The sequence below is a fragment of the Cetorhinus maximus genome, chromosome 4 (genome assembly GCF_964194155.1).
Source record: "Cetorhinus maximus chromosome 4, sCetMax3.hap1.1, whole genome shotgun sequence".
Taxonomy (NCBI): domain Eukaryota; kingdom Metazoa; phylum Chordata; class Chondrichthyes; order Lamniformes; family Cetorhinidae; genus Cetorhinus; species Cetorhinus maximus.
In genome coordinates, this window is record NC_135882.1 from 84,293,307 (window position 1) to 84,306,210 (window position 12,904).

At 42.6% G+C, this 12,904-nt stretch overlaps 1 long non-coding RNA gene across 1 annotated transcript in view; it reads left to right on the forward strand.

Moving 5' to 3' along the window:
- Positions 1-2,435, forward strand: part of LOC144679330 (uncharacterized) — a 54,650-nt gene extending 52,215 nt beyond the window's left edge. The window contains exon 3 of the long non-coding RNA XR_013576320.1: positions 2,090-2,435. This is a non-coding gene — a long non-coding RNA (uncharacterized LOC144679330). The remainder of the gene's footprint in view (positions 1-2,089) is intronic.
- Positions 2,436-12,904: the final 10,469 nt, after the last annotated feature.

The window sequence follows — 12,904 nt, forward strand, 5'->3', positions numbered from 1 at the left end:
TTCATATACCAGTAGCATGGTTGCTGGCTTCTGGTATGCATGGCCCATCTTATCTAGATAGACTGTAGTCTTACTCTGGCAGTTACTTCAAACTGGTTTATCAACATTAGGTTACAGGGGAGGTATGTCTGTCATGAGTACAGACTATTTCATCTCTCTCGAGTGTCTAGCGCATGACTGCTGAGATCACTGTTATATCTTGGTCTACGTCACTCATTACCATAACCATTCTATTAATCCATTATACTACACCTCCTCTCAAGTATTCTATCAACTTCTCTAAAACTATGTTAAACAATGGGCAGAATTTTCTGCCCACCGGGCGGGCGGGCCCGACCCAATCTCCGATGGGTGGGGAGCCTATCCCCGCCGGAGAAGCGGGCCCCACCACCATTTTAAGTGGGCAGGCCAATTAAAGTCCGCCCAGCGTGATGCCCGGTGGGAAGCGTTATGCGCTTCCTATGCGTGCGGGGGGGAGGGGGGGAGGGGGATTCCCCAAATGCGAGAGTGCGCTCTTTCGCGCATGCGCACGAAAGAGCACACATCTCCCTGAGGCTAAGTGCTGCCTCAGGGAGATTGCTGACAGCTGGATAAACTTTAAAAATAGAAAAATAATAAAATCCTTAACGTGTCCCCCTCATGTGACAATGTCACATGAGATGGGACATGTTAATAAATTTCACTGAAACTTTAATAAACTTTTTTAAACCCTACATGAAACCTCATCCCGCCGGTGGATGAGGTTTCATGTTTTTTCTAATCCCCGCCGGGGCTCCTGGCCTGCCCGCCAACCTTAAGGTTGGACGGGCAGGTCCTTTAATTGTTTAAATGACTCTGTCAATGGCCTCAATTGGTCATTGACAGGTCGGCGGGCGCACAGCTGATCTCGCTGTGCCCCTGCCTTCCTGAAAATTAAATGAGGCATTATGACGTCGGGGGTTCTGCCTGACGTCATCCCGCATCATTTTGCCGTCGGCGAGCGGGCCCCGCCCCCTGCTCGCCGACGGCAAAATCCAGCCCTATGTGTTTTAAACTATTTACATTGCATTTCTGTAAGTCCCTCTTATTGCTACCCAATTCTTACTCCTCCTCTTCTTCCCCCCTCCCCCCGCCTCCCCACTGCCCTGCCACTAAGTCTCTGTTGTGAGGGATTCAGTCTCCTACAGTGTTCTCGGCTCTTTGGGAAAATGTCTTGCAGACATGTGGGTGTTCCTCTTTTTTTTGCAGGACATCATCTAGAGCAAAATGGGACAACAGTTCTGCAGGACTGCTGGTAATCAGAGTTTATACTGCAGGACTGCTGAACAGTAAGGACTGGGGCCCTTTGCAAAGAAAGACTCCAAAAGAAAAGAACATCAACACCTGAATTCTTGAACGAAAGGAGAAGAAATTAGGACTTGCTCAGCAATCTTCTGCTCCGTCAACAATGGGAAAAGACCTGAGAAGATGAAGAATCTTCAACTCCAATGAAGACTCTCACAGCCATATCATTCACTGCTGCACTGAGGACAATAAAGGTACTGAAAATTGAAGATTCTATTGAACATGAACTACAAGAAGAATGACAAAATTCTGTAGGCACTGCAGGAAACATAGATGATTTCCTGATGATATTTCCAAAAGGATGTTCACTTTCTGTGACAGTGGTAACATAGCCACCCTTTTCTCTGTGTGAGGCTGCTCCACCATGAGCAGGGAAGCATCTTGGAGGATAAAAAGGTAAGACCGCACCATTTTCTACAATACAATGAATCTCTAAGATGATATGAAGACAAATTTCCTGCACAGGATTCCAGCTGGAGAAGCTCTGAAGATTCTGACCCAGCTTCTGCATTGAAGGACAGTTCTGGTGGGAAGAGAGTTGAGACTGAATTGTGAGTGTCAATTTTCTTTCACCACAGGTAACAGGTGCTACCAACTCGAGCATTGAATGAAAGGCATTGAGTTGTCCAAATGCAGCAGTTCAAGAAGGCTGCTCACCACCACCTTCTCAAGGGCAGTAAGGAATGGAAAATAAATGCTGGTCTAGCCAGCGATGTCCACATCTTGTAAATTAATTTTAAAAATGTCATCATCTGTTTTTTTCCAGAATATGCAGTAGTATGCCAACATCTCCACTCAATAAGGATATGCATTGATTGTGAACAAGAGAGAATCAACAATCTGTCGCTCCTTGTACCAAAAAGTGGAAATTATGTGATCTTTTATTGCCTCCTGGACCTTACAATTTAACACCTGATGGATGAAGGGGTATTGGCTGAAGCCATTTCAGATAATCAGCTAGTATGTTAATGCCAGCTCCAGTGTCAATTTGAAAGTTGGTGTCAAAGCCTTTAACTTGTACTGTGACTGATCAATAGTCCTGAAAAGGCCATTTATTTCCCCTAGAAACTCTAGTTTTGTCTGTCATTATTTCCAATTTCTTGGATGGTGTGCATTTCATAAATATTCTTCTGCTTTCTTCCTCTATTAAAGTTCTTGTACTTATGGAAGCACTTGAAATGTCCCGTCTTCCCTCACTGGATGTACTTTGCACCCCCTGCTGGGCAATCCTGGTACCTGTATTGCTTCTTTGCACCATAGCGTAAGCATCTCAAAATGGCTGCTGTGGGGTTTCACACTCTTTCGCCCATTCCGGTGGGCTTTTGAGTCAGTGGTGCTGCTTTTGGGCCTGTCCAGTTAACAGAGTAATCTAGAGACTCTTGTGTCGTGACAGATTATAGCCAGATTTATCTCCCTGGTTTCGGCCTGCTGGACGCATTAAACTGCTTGACCCAGAGTCAGGTCATCTTTAGTCTGTAAAAATATCTGACAGCTTTTCATTACAGATCCTGATGATTATGTAGTTGCGAATAAGTTCATCTTTCAATGCACTTTACCCCGGGGTGCGATGGTGTAGAGGCACTGTCGCAGGACTAGAAATCTAGAGGCCCAGAGTAATGCTCTGGGGGCTTAGGTTGGAAATCTAATGATGACCGTGAAACCATTGTCAATTTGTTGTTAAAAACCCATCTGGTTCACTAATACCCTTTAGAGAAGGAAACCTGCCGTCCTTACCTGATCTGGCCTACATGCGACTCCAGAGCCACGGAAATGTGGTTGACTCTTAAATGCCCTCTGAAATGACCTAGCAAGCCACTCAGTTGTATAAAACCGCCACACAGTCTCAAAAAAGGAATGAAACTGAACAGACCAATATTGACCTAGTCACCGGAACCGACAATGGCAATCTCAGCCCTGTCGACCCTGCAAAGTCCTCCTTACTAACATTTGGGGGCTAATGCCAAAATTGGGAGAGCTGACTCACAGACTAGTCATTAGCCAGACATAGTCATCCTCACAGAATCATACCTTACAGACAATGTCCCAGGCACCGCCATCCCACCAACGGGACAGACCCAGCAGAGGTGGCAGCACAGTGGTATACAGTCAGGGCGGAGTTGCCCTGGGACATTGAATCTGAACCCCATGAAGTCTCATGTGATCAAGTCAAACATGGGCATGGAAACGTCCTGCTGATTACCATGTACCACCCTCCCTCAGCTAATAAATCAGTGCACCTCCATGTTGAACATCACTTGGTGAAAGTACTGAGGGTGGCAAGGGTGCAGAATGTCCTCTAGGTGAGGGTCCATCACCAAAACTGGCTTGATAGCACCTCTACCGACCGAGCTGGCCGAGTCCTAAAGGACATATGCTAGACTGGTTCTGTGGCAGGTGGTGAGGGAACCAACAACAGGGAAAAACATATTACCACAGATGACCATCTCAGTAGGAGTGACAACTGCACAGTCATTGTGGAGATGAAGTCCCGCCTTCACATTGAGGATACCCTCCATCGTAGTACTAACACCATGCTAAATGGGATAGATTTCGAATAGATCTAGAAACTCAAGACTGGGCAAGCATGAGGCGCTGTGGGTCATCAGTGGCAGCAGAGTACTTGAACACAATCTGTAACCTCATGGCACGGTATATCCCCCACTCTACCATTACCATCAAACCAGGGGATCAATCCTGGTTCAATGATTTCTTTCTTTTCCTTCACTTTTGCCTGACCCTTTGGAAACCTTTCAGCCACAGCAAGGACTGCCAGTAGATTGAATTGCATTTTCAGCCCTTTCTGAGCTCATTACTTTGTTCTCATAGATCACTGTTGGAGCATGCCTGTAAGGGGATGGAGGCAGATTTGAGTCATAGAGCCATAGAGGTCTACAGTACAGAAAAAGGCCCTTTGGCCCATCAAGTCTGCGCCAGTCAAACAAGTACCTAACTATTCTAATCCCATTTTCCAGCACTAGGCCCATAGCCTTGTATGCCATAGCATCGCAAGTGCATATCCAAATATTTCTTAAATGTTACGAGGGTTTCTGCCTCTACCACCCTTTCAGGCAGTGAGTTGCAGATTCCTACCACCCTTTGGGTGAAAAAAATTCTTCCTCACATCCCCTCTAAACCTCCTGCCCCTTACCTTAAATCTATGCCCCCTGGTTATTGATCCCTCCACCAAGGAGAAAAGTTCCTTCCTGTCTACCCTATCTATACCCCTCAATTTTACACACCTCAATCATGTCCCCCTCAATCTCCTCTGCTCCAGGAAAAATAATCCCAGTCTATCCAATCTCTTCTCATAACCAAAACTCTCCAGCCCAAACAACATCCTGGTAAATCTCCTCTGCATTCTCTCTAGTGCAATCACATCCTTCCTATAATGCGGGTTCCAGAACTGCACGCAACACTCTAGCTGTGGCCTAACCAGCGTTTTATACAGTTTCAGCATAACCTTCCTGCTCTTATATTCTATGCCTCGGCTAATAAAGGCAAGTATTCCATATGCCTTCTTAACCACCTTATCTACCTGTCCCGCTACCTTAAGTGACCAGTGTACATGCACACCAAGGTCCCTCTGACCCTCGGTACTTCCCAGCGTCCTACCATTGAGGCTCCAAATACTCCAAAAGTATTTGGTCCAAGGAGGTAGCACACGTGCTAGCCTGAAATTGGGACTCTGGCTTCATTAACATTATTTTGCTGAGTTGTCAACTCCTATCATACCTCCACAGGCAATTCAACCATTTTAAATAGGTAAATTTCAGGCCTATTTTAAATCTTCACTTTCAGCTATAATTATATAAATGAGATCAGCACAATGCTGTTCTAGCTAATTCTTTGCCCACTCAAGATAAAGACTTGCATTTAGATAACTTTCACGACTCCCTGATATCTCAAAGCACTTTACAGCCAATGAAGTACTTTTCTGAAGTGTAGTAACTGTTGTAATGTAGGAAACATGGCAACATATAGAAAGCACCCACAAAGAGTGTGATAATGACCAGATAAATCGTTTTTGTGATGTTCAGGGATAAATACTGACGAGGAATCAGCGATAGCTCTCCTGCTCTTCTTCAAAAATAATGCCATGGCATCTTTTACATCTACCTGAAAGGGCAGACAGGGCTTCAGTTTAATGTCTCATCCAAAAAAACCATGGTTGACATTGCAGCAGTTCCTCAGTACTGCACTAGAGTGGCAGCCTTATTTTTTATGTTCAAGCCTGCAGTGGAACTTAAACCTACATTCTTCTAATTCAGAGGCAAGAGTTCTACCAACTGAGCCATAGCTGACACACAATTGCATCCAGTGATGAAAGTTAGCACCATTGACTTCCTGACACATTTGAGTCCTAGATACAATTTCAATTTAAAAAAAGTTAAAATTGCTTTATCTGCATGCCAAAGAAGATCTGGTTGATCCACTGAAAAATATGCAGCTCGTTAATCCTTTGTGGTGGAAAAGGTTAGCAAGATAGTCTGAGCATAAAAAAAATTAAGATCACACACATAACTCATGCAAGGTAGTCAACATGGTGATTAGCTGATCCAGGGGTTCTGGAATGATTCTCCATCTTGTCAGCCTCAGAAAATAAACCAAAATGTACATTACAAATTCCTGAGACAGATTTGGGGGTCAGTATTGCAGCCTTAATTAGACATCCTAAATCTTAGAGATCTTAATTGGAAATCAACAGCATTGTCCACCATGCGTGTTGCAAGAGAGGTAAATGTGTGTATTCTTACTTATTTATCCAAATCAGTGGGGCTTGCAACATTGAATATTAGATGTTGTAGATTCATTATATGATAATTAAATACAACAGCAGTACTTATGACAATAACATTGAGAGTTTAGTCTGAGGCTTCAAACACATTACAGTTTTGGGCTCAGTGTACAAGTTGCACAGCTTAATCAAATTACATAGGATTACATAACATACAGCACAGAAACGGGCCATCCCACTTGAGCCTCCTCATATCTTTATTCATCTAAATCTAGCATTGTAACCATCTATTCCCTTCTCCCTCAAATGCTTGTCTAACTTTCTCTTAAATGCATCTATAATTATTCACTTCAATCACTCCCTGTGATGAATTCCACATTCTTAGCCTTACTTTTAATCTTCAGGTAAAGAAGTTTCTTCTGAATTCCTTATTGGATTTCTTGGTGGCTATCTTATATTGATGGCCTCTAGTTAAGCTCCTCTCCACAAGAAGAAATGCTCTATCAAAAGCTTTCATAATTTTAAAGACCTCTTAGGTCACCTCTCAGCTCTTGTTTTTCAGGAGAAAAGAAACCCAACCTGTTAATTTTTTCCTGATTTATATGAATTACATGCATATGTTTTAACACCTTCTTATACCTTTCTCTCCCCACTTGTATCCATATGCTTCTGCATTACCTAACACAGCTCCATGTAAAGAGAATTTTAATGATCCTCTTCCCTTGTTAAATTATTTTTCCATCTTCTTAGGCAGTCCCTTGGGATTGAGGATGACTTGCTTCCACTCTGGTTTGATGGGTTCCGAGATCGCTGAAAGGTCCAATCCACAATCTGCAGCCTCTACCACATGTGGGGAGGTAGTGCTTGTAGAGTTGGGTAGATGGGTTGTTTGGAGGTTTGTGCGCTCCCTCCGATGTCTCCACTTTGCACGCTCCCAATTGAGAAACTCTATGTTGTTATGATCCCAGTTATGAGAATGCTGGCCAAGCTGGACACTTGTTAGGATCTGGCTTGATAGACCATAATCATTTAAAGAATATAATACATGGAAGAACCAACGGTGAAGAGATAAGTGGTAGGACACCATGATTAAATTGAAACGCCAAAAGAATCTTTACTATACAAGCTTGAACAAAACAAATTCAGGCACAATGATTAAATAGATACACTGAGCAAATAAGATAATGATTCTAAATGATAGGAGCTTCTATCTTAAACTCAATCCAACAGACTTAGCCCAGCTTAACCTTTTTACTGTGGCTTTCACACTGATAGACTTTTAAACATACTCAGTCTGGAAGGCAGTTCCTTTTTTCTGGATCTGGCTGCACAGGTCATAGCTCTGGTCTATGGTATATTTCTACGATGCAACGGCTTGATCCAAGTATAGACATCGCTGATGGTCACATGTGATGATCCACCAGCCACACATAGACACTCCCTTGGCATCTATTCCGTAGCTGGACTTCTCTCTTTATAGAGAGCTCCTTGGTCCTAACCAATTCAAACTCCCTCTCTAAACATATAGAACCAAGTTCCCTAGTTAAACACAACAGACTGGATGTCTGCAGCCTTCAGGTTAGCTTCCCTGACACATAGTTTTTCCTAAAAAAAAACAAACCCACCAGTTTTTCTTTCAGAGCATAGCTCCACCCTCAGCAATTTTCTCCTTAGCAACCTCCGGGCTTTCTTGCTTATAAAAGCCTCTCAGCTGGGTCATAAAGTTCAAGCATGGTTTGTAAAGACAAACAGGCATACTAAATCAAACCGAAAGTACACAACCACCAATTCACCTTATACTGAGACCAAAACTCTACATTCTTAACCCTTAATATAACCCACAATTGAGACAGTTATAACCATGTGTTCTATGCCTTCCTGAACAAGCCTTCTCCATTTTGGTTGGTCACAAACTATGGTCTCCCATGAGTTTTAACCCAAACTTCAAGTTAACTGTCAGTTTAAACAGTCTCTGCCTGATGGTTCAAAGCCCATCTCCCGACCTACCTTGTGAGCTTTGTTAAAGATCTGGAAAAGACCTGGCTGTGAATTTTCCCTCAAATCTGACTTTAAATTCCTGGATTTCACCACACATCTAGACCACGATTCTGCATTGGAAAAAAAGGACCCTGCTTCTGTCCAGAATCTGCTATTATTTTTTTCTTAATTTCTGATCTTCAACTTCTGGAAAAACCTAGATCTACATCCTCTTTCAAGCTTGGCTTCTAATTCCTGGATTCCTCTTGACATCAAGGTAACATTTTCTCCTCTTTATAACAATGGCTATACCATTAAGACCTAAATTCTGTCTGTCTCTTACTGATCTTCTGTGACATTTAAAGTATGTCGGCCCATTTTATTGCCCTTACCCCACCACTCCTACTGAACCTGTGCCTGGCTATTAATTTGACTGTTTTTTCAGCTTCAGTCTGTCCCTGGCCACAGGTTACATATGCATCTGCGTATGATGATGTATAGAACATGCTAAGGCCCACAGCACAGCCTGACCTCCAATCATCTTGGAATGCCCTTGCCATTGGACCAAAGCCCTGCTCGGCTGAGACTGTGTGGTAGTTGGCATGCAACTACCATCCCACGTTAAAGAAAATCATGCACTGGCATTTTCCACTTGTCAAAATGAAATCTGGAACCTGGAACATCAGGACCCTCATGGACAACCACAACAGTATCAGACCTGAGCACCGCACCACCATTATAGCTCAGGAACTCTGATGCCTCGACATCAACATTGCTGCCTTAAGTGAGACATGACATCCTGGATAGGGCCAGCTGGTGGGTGCACCTTTTACAGGAAGGACCTTCTAGAAGAGGCACAACATCTCAATGGGGTGGGCTTCCCCATCAAAAATGAGCCGAGCTGACACATCAGCAACTCCATCAGTGGGATAAGCGAGCACCTCATAACTACCTGGCTCACCCTAGCAAGGAATCAACATGCCACTGCCATATGCTCCTACACTTGAGGCAACAGAGAACACCAAGGAGCAATTCTACACTGACCTTGAGAAATCCCTAGCCCAAGTCCTGGCAAGCAACAAACTGATCCTCCTCGGAGATTTTTCCATGGGACCACAAAATTTACTCTTGTTCCTACTCTACTATCATGTGAAATTTCTGATTTTAAGTATGTACCATTTCATACCAATCTACTGCTAAAAATGATGACATGTTTAGATCTAACCTGCACAATAAAATTACCAACTGATTTAACTGCAGTATGAAATGGAATGTTTAATTAAATTTGTCTAAACTGGCCATGGCTTATGTCAGTCTTAATTCAACTGGTCAATGCTCACTGAATCTGATTTGCCTTATACTTCCTCCTCACGTGTTATGAATATTTAAGAAAGACTTCCATTTATGCAGCACCTTGCACAATTACAGGCCTTCCCAAATGAAACTCTTTTGAAACATCACCCAATGTTGTAATAAACACAGCAGCCAATTTGCACAGAGCAATTGCACGCAAATAGCAATATGATAATTTCCAGATCATGTTATTTAGTGATGTTAGTCAAATAAGCCAAGATTTGAGGTAGCATTTTAGCCAGAGAACAATGTGGAGTATGGGTGTGGGATTGTCTCGTTCTTAGTGCTTGAAAACAAAGGGAGCTTCGAGCTAGAGTTCCCTTTAGCTGTAACGCCCAGGTTGGAGGTGACCCTTACATAGATAAGAAAACTGGTTGCTCGGAGACCCATAAACCCAACATGGGAAACTACACTCACAAGTGGCATTCTGACAGATGTATAGCATAGTCTATGTCTCTCAGGTGTGTTCAAGACTGTTCCCAGCAGGGATCAGAGAATGAGGCCAACACCATCCCATTGTCTGCTAGAATGATGGGATAACTTATGACTAGTAAGCAACAGTACATGCAGCCTGAGGGAGCCCGGTAATATAAAGATAGAGCTTTTACCTTTTGAAAGCTAAGAATTCTACAGATGCTTGAAAGTCCTCGCCATTGCAGACAGAGTATAGAGTCTGATTATTCCTGGATCTATGAGCCAGGTCGTATCACTTCCTTGCCATTGAATGTGAAAGGTCCGTGGAATACTCTGGTACAAAATTTCAACACTCGGAGTCCAGATGCAATATTCAAGTGGTTCCTTTATTAGGCATGTGGGGAACAAATGCTGGGCAATCCAGGCGCTTCTCCACCGAGGTTCAAATGAGCAGTTTATATATCTTTTACTATCAGTTAAAACTTAATGGTATTAGTTAGACAAAGGCCACAGCACAATGACCCCCTGGTGGGCTGATAATTGTGTTCTTGTACAGTAATTGCAGTGCAGAGACTAAGCATTGTCCTTTTGAAGATAGCAAAGAATGTATGTTTGTTCAATACAAAAGGTAAACGGGGGCTGACTGGATGCGGTTCGAGGCTATCAGACAGTGTCCCCACCCGTGTGTCTCCCATTTCCTAATTGCAAATTTACAGCTGAGCCCTTTGTACAAGTTTTTAGCTTTCATGTAAGGCTGTGATTGTCTGTGCATGCTTTGGCACCCTAGCTGCTGGTCCTGGCTGGCACTTTAAAATAAATCCAAATTTTCTGCATCTTCAAATGTAATGTTATATTACAGTTATACAAGAACAATACTGTTGATTCAATCCATACAAAAAGTTTTTGAATAAACCACTCGAATCTGAATCACATGGAAGCTATCGTTGAATGACTAACAACCCTTCTTCTGCAACAATAACCACGATGGCTGTATCAGCTTTCATCTGGCAAAGGTCAAAGGTGACTGTTGCTACAAAACTGAGAAATTAATAGCAGTATAACAGACTTTAGGACAATCTGACTAACCATTCTCTCAAAAAGTACACAGCCGGAAATTGGGTGCAAGGTTTCATCATCTTTTTAAATCATGGTTGAGGCACAGGAGTATTTCGTGGTCTCAATGAAATGACGAGCTAACGCAATTCAAGCCTTTTAGACAGGTAGCTTTTTACCATAATCCTATCACCAAGACATCAGTCCTGTGTTTTCTTTTAAGTGGAATAAGGATTTTGAAGAAATGAAACGACCAGTAGGTACAAGGTATTCCAATATAGGAAATAGATTAGCAGGAATGGATTGGAAGATCAAGAAATCTAGAATCTGTAACGACAGCCTGATCATTACTACAGTTGGGACAGGGAACATGCTGAAATGTGAAGCAGCCCCAGTAAGAGTTATCAGGGTGAAACCAGTTTTTTTTTAAAAAAAAGGTCCTGTATGTTGATACACTCCCCAAAGCTTAAGTAATGGATAGGTTGGATTGCAAGACAGAGGAGAAAGACGACCATGATTTGAGACACTACACAGGTGATGGTGGTTAGAGAATTTATCTCAGGAACATGCCAGGTAAGAGGAATAAGGCAGCTTAGGTACCTGATGGTAGTGGGCTGCTGGCACATACCAAAAGGCCCAGTAAGGATATACATATAGGTTAAGACAGAAATTCCAGAGCTTGGGGTGAGAAAGAGAAAGGAGTTCACTGGGGAACAAGATGAGGGAATACTGGAGAGATAAGAAAGGAAGATAAGGGAAAGGAGTGCTAAGGATGGGGAAGTAGTCGAGGAAGGCGATTTGAGTTATGTAATTCAAAATGGCATGAAAGTATAACAAGAGCAAGGGTTTATAACATTACTTTTGATAGTTGAGTTCCTAACAGCTAACCTGCACTCAGTGAAGTTCACTTCAGAACAGCACAGGAATGGTCACTGGGATGAGTACTGGTCTGGCTGAAGGTTGATATTGGAGTGCAGGAAGTGGTCTGAAGGTCAAGAGTTCACTTGGATACTTTAAGGACCAGTGAGAGAGATTATGCAGAGAACCTGCATCCACAAATCACATCTGGCTTGCTAATTTTAAAATATGGTGTACTTCTGGAACATTGTGAAGAATGTGTGAAAGCCAATGCCAAAATATTGTAACTTGTATTTTTAACCACATGGAACAAAGATCTTTGGTATTCTGTAATTGTTATAAGCAAATATTGGTAACCAATAAACCTTAATACACTGCTCAAACTACTAGTGAGCATTTAGCCTTTCATTTTTATTCTGATTTTTCATTTAAGATTTGTCAGAAGCTTCTTTAGGACCAAGAGGCAGAATGTGCACAAACATTAGAATAGTCCAGGACTGAATAGGCCATTCGGCTCATTGAGTCTATTCTTGCTTTTTCCAAATCCAAAACCCTTTCCCCATATCCCTGCATTGTTTTTGTCCTTCACTTATTTATTGAATTCCCTTTTAACGATACTGTTGAATCTACATCCAACACCTTTATCAGCCATTGGATTCCAAATCCTAGTCACTGTAAAAAGATTCTCCTGTCACCTCTGGTTCTTTTGCCAATCACCTTAAATCTGTGCCCTCTGGTTACTGACCCTTTAACTATGGAAACATTTTCTCTTTATGCAATCTAAACCCTTCATGATTTTAAATACCTCTGTCAAATCTCCTCAGCCTTCTTAAAAATGCTTGCTTCTTCAATCTCTTAACATAACTAATCTCTCAGCCCTAAAATAGGCAAGTACCAACTATATCCAACCAGCCCACGCTTGCAAAGCTGATGTGTGCAACATTAGATGTGATTCCGCAATTGGTATTTGCTATACGCTCCTGAGCGTGCTAAGAATTATGCTGACAACCAGTTCAAGATGATCAATCGAGTTCAGTCTGGTGTGCTTACACATGCTAGGAGCTACATACAAATTAGAGGCAGGGGTAGGCCCCTCAAGCCTGCACCGCCATTCAATAAGGTCATGGTTTATCTGATTTTAACCTCAACTCCACATTCCCGAATACCCCCGATAACTTTTCACCCCCTTAT